This window comes from Macrobrachium nipponense, chromosome 10, assembly GCF_015104395.2.
Source record: "Macrobrachium nipponense isolate FS-2020 chromosome 10, ASM1510439v2, whole genome shotgun sequence".
Classification (NCBI taxonomy): Eukaryota; Metazoa; Arthropoda; class Malacostraca; order Decapoda; family Palaemonidae; genus Macrobrachium; species Macrobrachium nipponense.
Window position 1 is genome coordinate 95,017,600 of NC_087204.1, and position 16,858 is coordinate 95,034,457.

Below are 16,858 nucleotides of genomic sequence, written 5' to 3' on the forward strand. Positions count from 1 at the left end.
AACTCCGTTGTTCATTTTTCCTTCGTGGCTTATACCTTTATTTATGGACTTATCGGTCTAAACCTTCGTGATTCAGTTACACACACACACACACACACACACACACACACACACACACACACACACACACACACACATATAGATATATATATATATATATATAAATATATATATATATATATATATATATATATATATATATATATATATGTGTGTGTGTGTGTGGTGTGTGTGTATGTGTGTATAGTATAGTAATATGTATAGATATATGGGTTTCAACTCCTATACATGTTTTTACCTCACATTGATGAAACTTTTTTTCCCTCTTTACTCTTGCTATCCATAAAACATGACGCATTCGTTTCCCAGATCAAACAATATTCAAATGTCCCATTGATTAACATAGCGTTACATCCCCTTCGTATGAAACGACAACAGCCTGTTAAATACCTTTCGGTTTTATTTGGAAATATTGTTATCTTTAAATATTACAAGAGCACTCGCCAGCGGAAGTACCATTCCCGTTATCCTAATCATGAGAAACCAAAATGGCAAAAGCGATCTATCCCTCTTTTTAATATATACTTACTTAATCCTCTGGCATCCACGGGATGCATGGGACCTCAATGAATTCACGCCATATATCTTTCCTGTGCCATCTCTCTGAGCTCAATCCAGTTATATAATTCATTTATATATTTACATATTTATATTACACACACATATATATGCATTCAATGTAGCACGAAAATCTGCGTGCATGAAGGCGAGTGAAAACCAGAACTTGGAACAAGTACTTTCGTAGTTTATTCTGCACATTGTCAAGTTCACACTGAGTACAAACATAGTTTACGGAGCTTTATATACAAAATTCAGTACTGGTGGGCGAGTTACAGTTTTTTTTAATAAATCGGGCAGCATGTTCTCCAAACAGAAATGGCAGAGAAAAAGGATCAAGGTATAATACAGGATGGAGGTTAAAATTCCTGGTGCCCATGGCTTCAATGAACACAGTTTCCAGAGGATCTCTTTTCTGATAGTCGTTGGCTTTGCAGAATATATATACATATATATATATATATATATATATATATAAATATATATATATATATATATATATATATATATATATATATATATATATATATATATAACTAAAGAACCACATTAGATGTACGTGACTTCATTATAAAAGCGAATGCCACAGGAAAGTGACAGGCAGAAGGTCAGTACCAGGCACTTTCTCTTGTTTATTCAGGCATCGTCGATACTGACCATCTGCCTGTCATTTTCCATTGGTATTCGCATGTATATATATATATATATATATATATATATATATATATATATATATATATATATATATATATATATATACATTTGATACCTTACGTGATTTATGAGCGTTCATTCATATGCTATGTTAACAACTCTTCCTTTCAGATATAATACCAAAACAAACTTCAATTTTCTTAGTTTGCAAATGTCAATGTAAAGAATATTGCTCTCAGCTTACCTAGTTTCATTTATACTGCCTGTTCGCAGCTTAAAGAACATGAATAAATGACTTAGATGTTCTGTATTTCTTCCAGATTTCTTAATAACTATTGTCATTCATTTTCGTTCCTCCATACTTTTCTCGTACATCCTTTAAGAATTCGAAAATAGTTCACAGGTATTCACAGGTTCAAATAATTTTTTCCTTCAGGAAGCGTTTACTGAAATGCTATATACTCCTTCAAAACTTAGTACTTTAACTATCTTAACCAAGCCATTCTGCACGTTCTCTTGCTTTGGAAATGTTGCAGAGCTTAACGATATTTTATGCTTATTTGCAATCTCTCTCTCTCTCTCTCTCTCTCTCTCTCTCTCTCTCTCTCTCTCTCTCTCTCTCTCTCTATAAATATATATATATATATATATATATATATATATATATATATATATATATATACACATATACACACAAACATACTTGAAATGTTTGCAGAGCTTAACGATATTTCATGCTTTTATGCAATCTCTCTCTCTCTCGCTGAATATAATATATGATATATATATATATATATATATATATATATATATATATATATATATATATATACACACACAAAGAGTAAAGCGCAGTATGGCACACAAGCGAAATCCCCAGTGGTAGTCCGGTCTATGATTGGATTACTAAGAGCCAGTCAATTCAATCGTTGAATCTCGTCTCGGTCCATTTGTTGCAAAGTCCAGGTTATCTACCCAGCTGTTACGTTTAATGTTTGTTTGTTTGCTAGTTCCCTCCTCCCCCACTCTTTCTCTTTCGATATTCGGTATTTGATCTGTATTTTTGGCGGAAAAGTCTTCCTCTTTCGCGTTCTCTCCGAGACGACTGAAATATTCGTCGTAGACTCGGAGTTGTAACATGCTAATATATAGAGAATCATAATGGATACATATTTTTTTATTACAGTACTTGATTTTTTATTCCATTTCTTTACTTCTGTATTAATAGTTTATATATATAATAATATATATATATATATATATATATATATATATATGTATATATATATATACATATACGTATATATATATATATATATATATATATATATATATATATATATATTAAAACGATGTACCTGGTAGTCTGCAACTGTGGAGGATAACCTGAAATGATCTGACAATGGCTTGGAAAAGGAGATGCAATCATAAGCAAAAATTACGGCTGAAGTCTGATTCAGAGTAGGTAGTAATTATGTAATTGCTGAGGTTAGCTTAATCATCTGTATTCGCACTCACAAATCATATTAGAAAGAAAGGATAAGACCCTATGGGTCTAAAGGGGACGTAAGGGCCCCGTAATACAGATAACAATCAACAATGAATTAGATCTTGAAGTAGATGAACGGGTGATTGGAAGGGGGTTTCCAATCACGTGGAGCGTAGGAGACAGGCAGGGTGGGGGGAAGTTTTCCCCCAGAGAACATGACGCGAAAATCCTGAATCTACAGCTGCTCAAATTGCTAGCCTGTAACGAGAGCAATTTGGGATTCAGCGCGGTTCATAAGACAACTCGACCTCTTAAAGAATAAATTACGTTACTGATCGCATACAAAGAAAGAAGCTATGTTACTGATTATTGATTTAGAAAGATTTTACGTTACTCAACACTGGTACACTCTGGCTCATAGCCTGCAACATGATTGATAACACCAAACAGGAAATTAAGTCGGAGACGGAGATGGGACTGACTGCTAATAACCTTCCCGGAGATGAGGTTCATCTGCCGGAGATGAGGTTCAACTTCCTCAAGGCACCAGTGGGGAGGATATGTAGCACACCACAAAAGTAATGTGGGCTAGTGAACATCCTGTCTCTAGGGGAAGTAGCTAAGCGAAGAGCGGGAAAGAGTCTAAACTTCTAAAGACGGTCCGTTGTTGTTTGTGATTAAGCTGGCCTTATACCAGCACGGACTCTTGCTCATAGAGTAGCCCGTAGAACGGCGTCAGTTCAGCGGACCGCCCTTCTATGACCTCAGAGAGGTTTCCCTAGCATCCTGGTAGATGGCGTTGCCTGTCCCTTGGCGCCCTTTTCCGCCACGAGGCCGGACTAGGCCATGCGTCCTGGGCTTTAATATGGCGGCTGGGCGTCCTGACCCCTCGGCCCTGGGGTAAACTTTCTTTTCCAGCCGGCTAATCTGCATATACAGAAAAATGCAAATACTTTACTTCCTTCTGGTTTCTGCTTTTTTACATTAATTTGATGAGGAGATGGCATAAATTGAGGTACCCTTATTGCACCTCCCCATTCCACAAGGCATTCCAACCCATCTAGGGTTGGAATGACGAAAACAGCCATTGAGAATGATCAGTAACTCACGTCCACAACCTAAAATTCTGCTAAATTTTAATTGACGTGACACCAACATTTTCCGTTACGTTACTTGCAGAAACCACTGAATCACATCGGTGCTAAAAATTGATGAAGCATCAAAATTAATATGGCTGCGTAAGGGCAATTAAGATATTCCTTGAAAAGATCATATGACGCAATGGTCATTTAACAGAGCAGCAACATATAATTTATAATATCAGCAAATCACGAGTCATCGTAACTTTTAATTACACTAAACCTTAAAATATAGGGTGAAGCACATATCTTTAAAAAGACGTAAGTCATCGGAACTTGATGACTGCTTCAAGACAGGTTTGAAGGAACACGAACATCACACGTGTTGGTGAATGTAAGAGCTTGAATTCAGTTTTCCTCATTGTGAATCTAATTAAAGAGCTGAATACAACAGGAGACAGAAATGTAGGTTGATCGTCTGCCTAGTCGGCAGTACACTTGATTCTTTTCCTGAGATCTCAAATCAAACGTGCCCTAAAAATCTGAGTTGACCGACGAAAGAGCAACTTAGAAAACGTGGGAACAACAGAAAATAGATAGAAAGTCCAGGCATAACAAAACTAGAGTGATGAATCTCTAGTAAAGCCATGACTAGAAGCGGCGAGATGAAGAGCGTCACTGAGAGAGGTGGAAAAAGCGAATAAACAGAATCCTGAGAGACAACTAGGTATATATAGTCACTCATATAAGTTCATGGATGTCTCCGGGCATAAAGCCGAATTCCATCCAACCACTTTCTGGACAGCGGGTCTGTATAGTGACATAAGACGTGCACACACTGAAACTTTTTTTAGCAGAGTTAGGTAGCTGAACATTTGGCCAGCTTCACACTCCAAGACACCTGTCATACAGAAAGGGGTGAAATGGAAACCTCTCTAACATCCGGACATCTATGAACTTATATGAGTGAGTGTGCATGGGATGAGAAAATATTTCACTACCAACAATAATAGATATCAAGTAGACATAAATAGCAGTTTACAGAGAGAATGACCAAAGGTAAACTAGAAGTTTATGCTGGAGAGTTAAATATCTTATAGATAACAATTCAGACAACGAAAATCACAATAAGATAATATTGTTGAACAGCAAGAACAAGGCTACACTCAAGTTATATAGACAGTGACAACAAAGCTTTAAGCAAATTGAATAGACTTTTCACCTTTTCACCGGTCAGGTCAATTTTGTTTTGGACGGGCTGATCTATGAAAATTTTCAAGGAGGAAGGTTAGGAAGCCTACGGTTATGAACAAACAAGCGAGAAAGCCAGCCAGTTCTGTAAATTCCCTTCGGGACTCTGAAGGAATAAGATCCTAACAAGAGGACTTACCAGTTTCCAAGGATGCAGGAGCATTACGAACCTTAGAGGCAGGATTAAGGATGAGAATGCAAGAGGGCTCACCAGTTTCCAAGGATGAAGGAAAATTATGAACCTCAGAGGCAGGATTAAGAATGAGTGGCATGAACGGAACAGGAAGAACGCAGGAATTGCTAAGATAAGAAGTGCAAAGCAAGAAAAAAAATCGAGAGGCAGAAGGCAGCTTCTATATCAAGACAGCAAGTTTGTATCTGTAAGGACTTCAAAGAGGACTGTGATTTTCTCCTGAATTGGTGGAAACGTCGATGTAAAATCAGAAAAAAACAAGAATGTCCTAAATAAAAATCTCGGTTAATATACCTGATTACCTTTGAATATAAGACAACGGCTCTTTTCCATCTCATAGAATAAATAAATGGAGTCTGTTTGGCGTCACAACTTCTAGGGTCATTGATGCCGATGTTAACAGGAGAAAAAAGAAATGTGTAGTACATTTTTAGCAATCTAGGAAAAAATGTCTATGAAAAAATAAAAAAAAAGAAGATTGACTAGTTACAGCGTTATGAAGAAAATACCATCACTCTGGGTAGAAATAAAATACGATAAAAATACGTGCAACAACCCAGCTACTGCTCATAAGTATATAAAGAATGCTAAAAGTTAAGAGCATACGAATTACATTTTTTCCAAAAGTGACTGAAGAAACTTCACACGACAACTTTTCGGAGCTACAAAGGCTAGACTAACTTTTTTCGGGGAGACGCAAAAACTTCTGGTAGGGCAAAAAAAAAAAAAAAAAAAAAAAAAAAAAAAAAAAAAAAAAAAAAAAAGTAGCCTTCGAAGTTTTCGTAGCGAAAGAAACTTGATTTAAAAATGTCAAAGAAGACCCTTTATTGCGCAAACTTTACGGAAATAAGCTTGTTTGTTTGTTTATATGGTGTCTACGTTGCATGGAACCAGTGGTTATTCAGCAACGGGACCAACAGCTTTGCGTGAAATACACATCTCTCACTTCTCAATGGAATGCCCGAGAATCGAACTCTCGGCCGCCGAGGTGGCACGCAAACATCTCACCGACCTTTACCTACCTTTAGCATCTTTACTTTTTCGTTTATTTCCATTCAAGTTACCGTGCATTTCTAGTTTGTTTTGAATAACAAGTTGCAAGATGCAGAGACACGACATAAATAATTATCTATAATGAACTAGTAAGGGTTATTAAAATTCCAGTAATCCCTGATGGCACTTGAAAAATGAAAGATATATCGACATTGTTGACAGCAATTAACAACCGCCCCCTTCGATAATTTCATTCCTAACCACTTACTGTTAACACTCAATATAATTTGAATTTAATCAATTAAAACCCTAATGCATTCTTCTAACTTCCCTCATTTTACTTCAAGAATTTCGACGAATGTACAACCATAACAGATTAACACAGCTGTTATCATATGCACAATAGCATGCACGTTTATAATTTAATTTCTTTTTTACTTTCAGAATCTCAACGTCAGCAAGGACAGCAGAACATTATCCTGTAAGAAAGATGAATTATACGCGGCAAAGTCTCCTGCAGAAATTCTGCGGAATTGAAGTTTGTAAATATGGGCTGCCTGAGATCTACGTAATCCTTTCTTAACGTTACATGTCACGTTTATATATGTGAATCTACCGTGTGACCGGACACGCGTTCTTCCTTTTAGTAGATCTGTACAAACACCAGGAAAATGAAGCAGCTGCAATGATGACGTGGTTATGGAATGGAATGGAATGTGACATTTAGGCCAAAGGCCAAGCGCTAGGACCTATGTTTGTTTGTTTCTTTGTTTGTATGTTTTTACGTTGGATCCAGTGTTTATTCAGCGACGGGACCAACGGCTTTACTTGAGTTCCGAACCACGTCGAGAGTGAACTTCTATCACCAGAAACACACATCTCTCACACCTCAGTGGAATTCTCGAGAATCAACCCCGCGGCCACCGAGGTGGCAAGCCAAGACCATACCGATCATGCCACTGAGGCGCTGAATGTAACATTTAGGCCAAAGACCAAGCGCTAGGACCTATGAGGTCATTCAGCGCTGAAAGGGAAACTGAGAGTAAAAGAAAGTTTGATAGGTGTAATAGGCGGAAAACCTCAAAGCAGTTGCACTATGCAACAACTATAGAAGAATAAAAGGGGTTGCAACTAGGGGCAGAAGAACTTCGTGCCTACAGTTCACCACGTGAGGTAAGGTGAAGGCACTACCACCCTGACGGGGATGGCGTGGTTGTGAGAGATTCATCATGTTGAACATCGTAATGTCGATTCCCGTAACTTCGGAAACGGATGTTTCGAGACCATTCTCCTCGATAACCTTTCTTAACAGCTACAGAATAATTCTCCCCAAGGGTCCCTCGAGCGTCGCTTCTAAATGGTGGGCCAGCTTTAAAGACCAGTCTGACGTCACCGGAGCGTCACTCTTCAATTCTGTAGTTTCCACATCAAACCTAATTATGTGACGACACGGCCGTGATATAAGGCTGGCTCCTGGGGATCTACAGGTTTATCAAAACTTATCTACTTGGCTGTTATTTTTGTTAATATCTACCTGGCTGTTAATTCTGTTCATATCTACTTGGCTGTTAATTCTGTTCATATCTACTTGGCTGTTAATTCTGTTAATTTACGAATGTTCATAAACATTTTTCTTTCCAACGGCGTCGAAGACCTACTGTGACGTTGCGATACCAAGAAAAATAAATAATTTTTTTTGTAAAATCCATGACATATAGAAATAATGAACACGCAATCACGCGTGGGACAGAAATAAATTTCTGACTCATATCGGGATCGAACCCAGGTGCTGCAATTGGAAGGCTGTTTGTTTGTTTGTTTGGTGTTTTTACATTGCATGGAACCAGCGGTCATTCAGCAACGGGACCAACGGCTTGACGTGAATTCCGAACCACGTCGAGAGTGAACTTCTATCACCAGAAATACACATCTCTGACCCCTCAATGAAGTTGAGAATCGAACTCGCGGCCACCAAGGTAGCAGGTAAAGACCATACCAACCACGCCACTGAGGCGCTAATTGAAGGCAGTGACTCGCGTGGTTCAGGTGGTAGCAGCCTCTCCTTCCAACTGAACTACTTGGGTTCGACCCCGATGTGATGGTAATACAGAAATACCACCAGTTATGCCCGCAACATATCTAACCATTGACGTTTATTATACTATTTTAATAATTAATGAGATATACTCCCCTGATATAAAGCATTATTTTCATTCAGTGATGATATATAGTTATCACTATCAACTATGATGTCTGTAATCAGTTTCAAATGCCAGGTAATTAATACGTAATAGTATATAATTAATCTCAAATGCCCTGTAATTAATACGTAACATCATCGACAACTCAAACGGCAATAATAACTTGCCAAATACAGGAAACACTATACTCGAACCATTAGCCTTCCAGAGAGAGAGAGAGAGAGAGAGAGAGAGAGAGAGAGAGAGAGAGAGAGAGAGAGAGAGAGAGAATGTAATCAAGCAACTTTTATGGCATTAAAAAATGCTTCCTTGAAGGAGGAAACTTCCTGAGCTCATCAGAAGGAGGAAAACTGGAGGAGGGTCTGAGGAACAGGGTAAGAAAAACATGAAACTTACTGAAAAAACAAAACAAAAAAGATCCGCTGCGATTGTCCCTCCAGACAATTAACCGGAACAGAAAGAAAAAAAAATAAATAAATGAAAGTAAACCTTAAATGTACTCATTGCTTTATTTCATTACCACTCGTTTATCCACGAAGAGATTATTGAAACAACGTTCCTTAATGGCCATGAAATTTGAATGGAAGATATGGAACCGAATATAAAATGTTTGCCAAAGGCCAAGCGCTGGGACCTATGAGGTCATTCACCTCTGAATGGTGTAACAGTAGGAAGACCTCGCAGTTGCACTATGAAACAATTGTTGGGAGAGGATGGGAACTTAGAAGGAAGATGGAGGAATGAAAAGGGGTTGAAACTGAGGGACGAAAGGACGCTGCGAAGAACCTTAAGTCAGGATTAATAGAGTATACTCTATTAATCCTGCCTTGAGTAATGTCTGCAGTACACTCCCTACAGGGGAATGAATAGGAGATAAAAGATGAAGCTATAGAGATGGATAATGTCTACCTAATACTATGAAGCATAAAGAGGGTTGAAAGGTTGAGGAATCTTGGAGCCAAAGATCAGTTGTTTGTAAAAGTATGGATCGCAAAGGGTGATAGTTCAGTGTTAAGTGTACAAGTCTGAATACTTGAAAAAAAAGAATCTGTTCGCAGAGGTCTTGTATGAGCGGAAGGGCCCCAATATCCTGAAAGAGTGAGAGCGCAGGCGAGACGCAGGTGAGTGGCGTAGTGTAGTATGTGAAGGGTGTTGTTCCGCTGTTTTGATGTGTCTTCCATGATCGTTTATCAATCGGCTGATACTATGGCAGTTATCTGCTCAGAAGTTTCATTCTCGAAGAAGCAGTTACATGATGAGCGTGACCCTGTGTTTGTTTCGTTTTACTTTGAAGGTAACACGGATGAATGAAAACAGCTTTTGGACACACATTGTGTGCACATGATATATATGTGTATGTACGTGTGTGACACACACACACACACACACACCACACACACACACATATATATATATATATATATATATATATATATATATATATATATATATATATAATTTCAATTATAAAAGGCCCACTAAAAAACACTCTGGTTTAAAGCTAAGGACAATATTTCGGTGGACTGACTCCCACCCTTATCAAGTACTTGATAAGGGTTAAGAGTTAGTCCACCAAAAGATATAGTCCTTAGTTTTAAACCAGAGTGTTTTAGTGGGCCTTTTATACTTGAAACATATGCTGTTTTTAGCAGAAGATTTATTTACACACACACACACACACACACACACACACATATATATATATATATCTATATATATAGATATATATAATATATATATATACTTTTCACACACTCACACACACATATATATATATATATATATATATATATATACACACACACAATATATAATATGTATATATATATATATATATATATATATGTGTGTGTGTGTGTGTGTGTGTGTGTGTGTGTGTGTGTACCATTCATGTGTATTTATGTATACGGCTAACTGGGAAGCACATTATTATCACTAATGAATTTCTGACACCCTGCAGTTTTTAGCCACTCCAGTTGCTAAAAAACTATCCAATTACAATGAAGGAATATGGACGCCTACACGAAAATAAGATGCAAGAAAACGCCATTGAGACGAAACCATGATGTCCAAACAAAGAGAAGTTCCTTGCCAATGTTTTGTTCTTGTTTGTTTGTTTGTTTGTATGATGTTTTTTACGTTGAATGGGACCAGTGGTTATTTAACAACGGGACCAACGGCTTTCCGTGACTTCCGAACCACGTCGAGAGTGAACTTCTATCACCGGAAATACACATCTCTAACCCCTCAGTGGAATGGCCGAGAATCGAACTCGCGGCCACCGAGGTGGCAGGCCAAGACCACACCCATCACGCCACTGAGACGCTTGTTCTTGTTTGTGCAGGACTAAGAACAAAACTGAGAACAAAACTAAGAGAAAAACGTTGGCTGAAGGAGCTGGTAAAATTCGTCCAATTTCGGTTTGGCTTATGATTAATGTTTCTAAGAATAATTGCTTGAGTCATGTGTTAGAAATCTTAGTATATCTTTAAATTTAATGTACTACTCCTCACTCATTCTGATTTGCTAGATTTACTGTTTTTTTTTTTTTAGAGAGAGAATAATGCAAAGCACATGTTAACTATTTATATACTCAAGCATAAAATATATTTCAGAAGATTCTAATGTTTTACTGTACAGAATGCCGCGAAATCCCTAACTATTTGCTTATTCAAGTAGCACATATATTTCAGACGATTGTATTTTTTTACAGAATGCCGCGAAATCCCTATTTACTTATTCAAGTAGCAAATATATTTCAGAAGATTGTATAATTTTTTGTTTACAGATTGACGTGAAACCCCTAACTATTTACTTATTCAAGTAGCAATATATTTTACAAGATTTTATTATTATTTTTAAAGAATGCCGCGAAATCAATAACTATTTACTTACTCAAGTAACAAATATATTTCAGACGATCGTAAGAGACAGAACGATTCTAAAATGACCTCACAATAAATATGTTTTTGTTCTCCCCTCTCCTCTATCTTTGTTATATCACCAACTGTTTTGAAAACGATATTCCCCGTCTGCTTGCAGCAAAGAAATCAAGAAAAGATTCTATCTCCTTAATCATACAGTCCAAGCATGACACATAATTTGGGAATCCAAGAAGTGTCATAAAATCTTTTGGCAAATATCAACAACTAAACTACAACAACAACAACAACAATAATAATGATAACAACAAGAATCATTACCCACTCTCATGTGGTTGCTGTATCAAATGACTTTATGTCTGTCATCCCTGTAACATAAATCTAAGTGATTATCATCCTCTTCATCCGCGTCTAACCGAAGCTGTAATTTTGGGTCTCATGAGAGATTACAAAGTCATGAGGATTTTTTCTTTTGGCTGACATTTTCCTTCTCTCTCTCTCTCTCTCTCTCTCTCTCTCTCTCTCTTCTCTCTTGTGTAAGTTATAATGACCGCACGAAAATCTCTTATTTAAGGTATCTCTCCTCTCTCTCTATCGTATAAGGATAAGCTGCACGGAAATTCTTCTCTATTTAAGAGTCTCCTCTCTCTCTCTCTCTCTCTCTCTCTCTCTATCTCTCTCTCTCTCTCTCGCTCTCCTCCTCTCTCTCTCCTCTCGTATGAAGTATAAATGTTGCAAGGAAATTCCTTCTCTATTTAAGCGTATATGCATCTCTCTCTCTCCTCTCTCTCTCATTCATTCTCTCTCTCCGCCTGCTCTCTCTCCTCTCTCTCTCTTCATCTCTCGATAACGTAATGGTGCACTTGAAATTCTCTCTATTTAAGCGATATTCATCAATCTCCTCTCTCTCTCTCCTCTCTCTCTCTCTCTCTCTCGCTCTCTCTCCTCTCTCACTCTCTTATCAACTGTAAAATAAGTATATTTTTTTTTTCTATGGTGCACGGAAATTCTCTCTATTTAAGCGTATATTCAATCTCTCTCTCTCTCTCTCTCTCTCTCTCTCTCTCTCTCTCTCTCTCTCTCTCTCTCGTATAAGTATAATGGTGCACGGAAAAACTCTCTATTTAAGCGTATATTCCGTGGGCCTTCTCTCTCTAGTATAAATGGTTCTAGGACAAAATCCCCCGGAGGACAAAATCCCCGTAGGACAAAATCCCCCAAGGACAAAATCCCCCAAGGACAAAATCCCGCGTGGACAGAATCCACAGGGACAAATTTAAAGTCATGAAAATGTAAGCAACCAATAATAGAAGTAACTTGTTTTATTTTTCATTGCTTATATAGTTCCAAACAGAAATATATTAAAAAACTCCTACAGTTGTTTGCTGGTTTTACATTTATTATTGCATATATAGTTCTAGTTAACTGAATATTGCTAATAGAAATTTTTTTTAACTAACTCAGGAGGTGGAATTCTTAACAATAAAAATATCTGAGGAAAATGCAAATTTCAGGAAAAATGCTAAATTGTTTATTCAAAGACTGAACATGTGTTTAAAACCCCAAGTTAAATGCGATGCCTCTAACATAAATATGTTTTTTCTTGGTATGTTAGCACAACTGATTTGATTCGTGATGTGGCATCCTTATATTTCTTTCTAGGTGGTTCATTAGCGATACCACAAATAATCTGATTCATCTGAACATCTTGAAAGTTGTTTTCTCGCTCTAAGAGCCTCATATAAACTTCCAGATGACTGGATGGGAACACCCAGCAAATGATACGACACTGCGATGCCACCCTTCCACGGAATTATTGTACCAATTAAGTTCATCGTTTGTTTTTGTATACATATTCTACAGAGGTATGCTACATGTGGGTTCTCGCGTCCTCGTCGACATGGCCTGCCAATATAGTGCTCCTCAAAGTAATCCAAAATCGGGGAACTCTCCTCTGGCATAATATCATAGAGCTCTTCAAACGCTTCATGAACAGATTCAGGGGTAATAAAGTCAAGGGCCGCTATAATTCGCATTTTAAGAGAAAATTCATTATTGTCTTGATAATGTTTTTGTAAACCAAACTCTTTGTATTTTTCTGTAAATATTTTGGCACAAATGAAAACAGCAGCCTTTAACATCGACTTCAAGAAAGTACACTATCAAAGTATTCAGCATGGTTCTTTCAAAATCGATCATTGCACTCGCAGGCAAGCAATTTGTCAAGATTTTTACTTCTTGTATAAATCTGTTATAAGTTGTTTGGGTCTTATCCGGTAATAGTGCATAGTGTTTAACGTAAATATATCCTTCACGACGCAATTTCACCTGTCCTTTCTTGCTGTTCACGAACTCCATCTTCTATGGGTGAAGTACTAAAGTGATTTCCAAAATGAAGTCTTTGTAAGAAGATTTAGTTGAATTAACTATGTAAGTAAAAAAGTATATCGCCTTTTCAGAAAAATGAGCAAACGACTGTACTGCCATGACAGTTAGAAGATTTAGTTAATGTAGCTGTTAGTAAAAAAATGTTTGCCTTGTTTGAAAAACAAGCAAACTGTAGAACACGGGGAATTCTGGCAATGGGGACTTTGTCCTATGGGGGATTTTGTCCAGAGGGATTTTGTCCTCGTGGGATTTTGTCCTACGGGGGATTTTGTCCTCGGAGGATTTTGTCCAACAGGGGATTTTGTCCTACGGGGGATTTTGTCCTCGGAGGATTTTGTCCAACAGGGGATTTTGTCCTACGGGGGATTTTGTCCTACGAGGGATTTTGTCCTACGGGGGATTTTGTCCTGATACCAGTATAAATGTATATATTTCACTTTAGATGACCTCTCTCTCTCTCCCTACCACCTGTATAATTGTATACGCTTTACTTTAGTTGGCCTCTCTCTCTCTCTCTCTCTCTCTCTCTCTCTCTCTCTCTCTCTCTCTCTCTCTCTAGTTGGCTTTTTGGTCTCTCTCTCTCTCTCTCTCTTTAGTTGGCTTTTTGGTCTCTCTCTCTCTCTCTCTCTTTAGTTGGCTTTTTGGTCTCTCTCTCTCTCTCTCTCTCTCTCTCTCTCTCTCTCTCTCTATTGCTTTTTGGTCTCTCTTCTCTCTCTAGTTGGCTTTTTTCTCTCTCTCTCTCTCTCTCTCTAATCTCTCCTCTCTCTCTCCTTTTAGTTGGTTTTTTGGTCTCTCTCTCTCTCTCTCTCTCTCTCTCTCTCTCTCTCTCTCTCATTCTGAATTAACGAGCATATGTAATGGCCATTCTCTCTTTCTCAACAATTTGTCAACAAGCTTCAACTTTTACCTCATCGATGTCATTGCTCGCTCCTTGTGGATCCCATTGGACCGCTATTTCAAAGAACTCAAACGTATAACTTGAAAGGTAAAACGTTCCATTTTTAATACCGCTAAACTTATCCCTGAGAAAATCAGTTTCCTAACGGTACTGATACGTCAGTACGCATAAATACTCGAGGTTTCGTTGTCCCTAGATTACATATATATTAAAATGAGTCTATATTCACGTTATCAGCATTTTTCTGTGCAAAGTCCGTGTCTTGAATGAAAGATCGTCGACTGGATATATGATATATCCCGGAGCAGTTTCCTGAATGAACTCTAGCTTTTATCTCAACTCCATTCGATTCGCTATGCAAACTAAATTCATATTTGGGATTTGGAAAAAAAATCTTATCGTTTTCAATCGATGACACTGAACCTATAACTCTCAAACGTGAAAAAGTTAAGTACATCTTAGTTTAACCAGACCACTGAGGTGAGTGACAGCTCTCCTAGTGCTGGCCCGAAGGACTATACTCTGTTTTTTTTTCATCTGTCCATCCGCCTGTGGTGTTTTTGTATGGTAACACTGCGTCCCGGGCTTTAGATAGTTACGCTATGTGTAAGTTTTAGGTAAATAAAAGGATATCTGGGTGTACATTTGCAACTGAAAAGTTTTAATAATTTACTGTATGCGAATTACACCGTTAATATTCGAAATAGGATATTATCATAATCGTTGAATGTAAGCTGAATGTAACTGTCTAAAGCACGGGACGCAGTGTTACCATACAAAAACACCACAGGCGGATGGACAGATGGAAAAAAACAGAGTATAGATATTTTACGTGGCTAGGAACCAATTAGTAACTTAGCAACGGGACCTACTACAGCCTATTGTGGGATCCGAAATGAATTTCTAATCGCCTGAAATAAATTCCTCTGGTTCCACGTTGGTAGAGCGGAGACTCTAACTTCGGACTACCGAATCGGTAGGTGAGCACGTGACCCACTCGTCCAACGAGGAACTTCTGAAACGTGGCATGGAAGTCATCACTAAGGATTATTTCAAGTGGATCGGATTACACGTTAATAATTGGGCATCTAAGCTGAAGGGGCTCAAAGGAACTGCCTATTAGGGTTGAATCAGGAGAGAATTGTCTCCCAATTAGGATTCTTGGGTTCTTGGGTCATGGACAACGATGAAATACGTAGGCGCGAACACACTTATTCCTCTCTGACTGGGTAAATCTGTTTCATCGGCGTAACTGAATCAAGTGCCGATACATAAAAAAAATAATCGACTTTAACGTGCGCTGAGAGAGAGAGAGAGAGAGAGAGAGAGAGAGAGAGAGAACTGACGTTAACGTGCGCACAAAAACAATACAAAAATACTCGACTACAACGTACACACAAAAACAAAACTTAAATTTAAAATCCACACAAATCCAAAACAAAATCGATATTATTGAGCATACAAAAACAAACGTGACTTTAACGCGCACACAAAACCAAATAACTCAACTCTAACGTGCACACACACTCACACACACACCACACAAACTCGGCTGTAATGTACACAAAAGACTCGACTTTGACCTGCACAAAAAAATCTAACGTGCCAAAAAAAAAAAAAAATGATAATAATAAAATAAAATAAAAATCAAGCTATTTGAATTCACTTTCCATTAAGAATCTCCTTTCAACATTCGTGAATAACACGAAGCTAATAAGAGCACACAAGTAATGAACAATAAAATATGAACAATGAAAAAAATAACCTAACCCAACGTACTGACAAAAAACAATAAAATTGAAAAAGAATAAGAAAACCCAACGTACTGAAAAAAGGAATGAAAAGAATAACAATAACCCAACGTACTGAAAAGCAAAGTACGAAATAAAATTAAAAAGAATAACAAAACCTATTTTATTGCAAAATAAAATAAATAAATGAATAATGTCATCTCAGCGATCGACCTGGCAAGGTGAATCAATACGGAGGGATGAGAACCGTATTTCCCCTCGTCAGGAGAAGATAAACACACGCTTGAATGAGGATGGGCGAGGAGGCATATATAGAATCTATGGCCTGGAGATACTACCTCCTACGGGAGTGTGCCAGAGTGGAAGGGAACTTTCCCAAAATACCGGATGTTATAATATGCAAATGAGAGACGCCTCGATCATAAATTTTCCAGCGGGGGGGGGGGGGGGGTATATTTTTA

The 16,858-nt window shown here is 37.8% G+C and overlaps 1 protein-coding gene across 5 annotated transcripts in view; it reads right to left on the minus strand.

Annotated features, from left to right (window-relative positions):
• The window catches only part of LOC135223769 (CD151 antigen-like), a 144,492-nt gene that overhangs the window by 56,792 nt on the left and 70,842 nt on the right, over positions 1–16,858 (minus strand). The gene's annotated exons all lie outside the window — the stretch shown is intronic.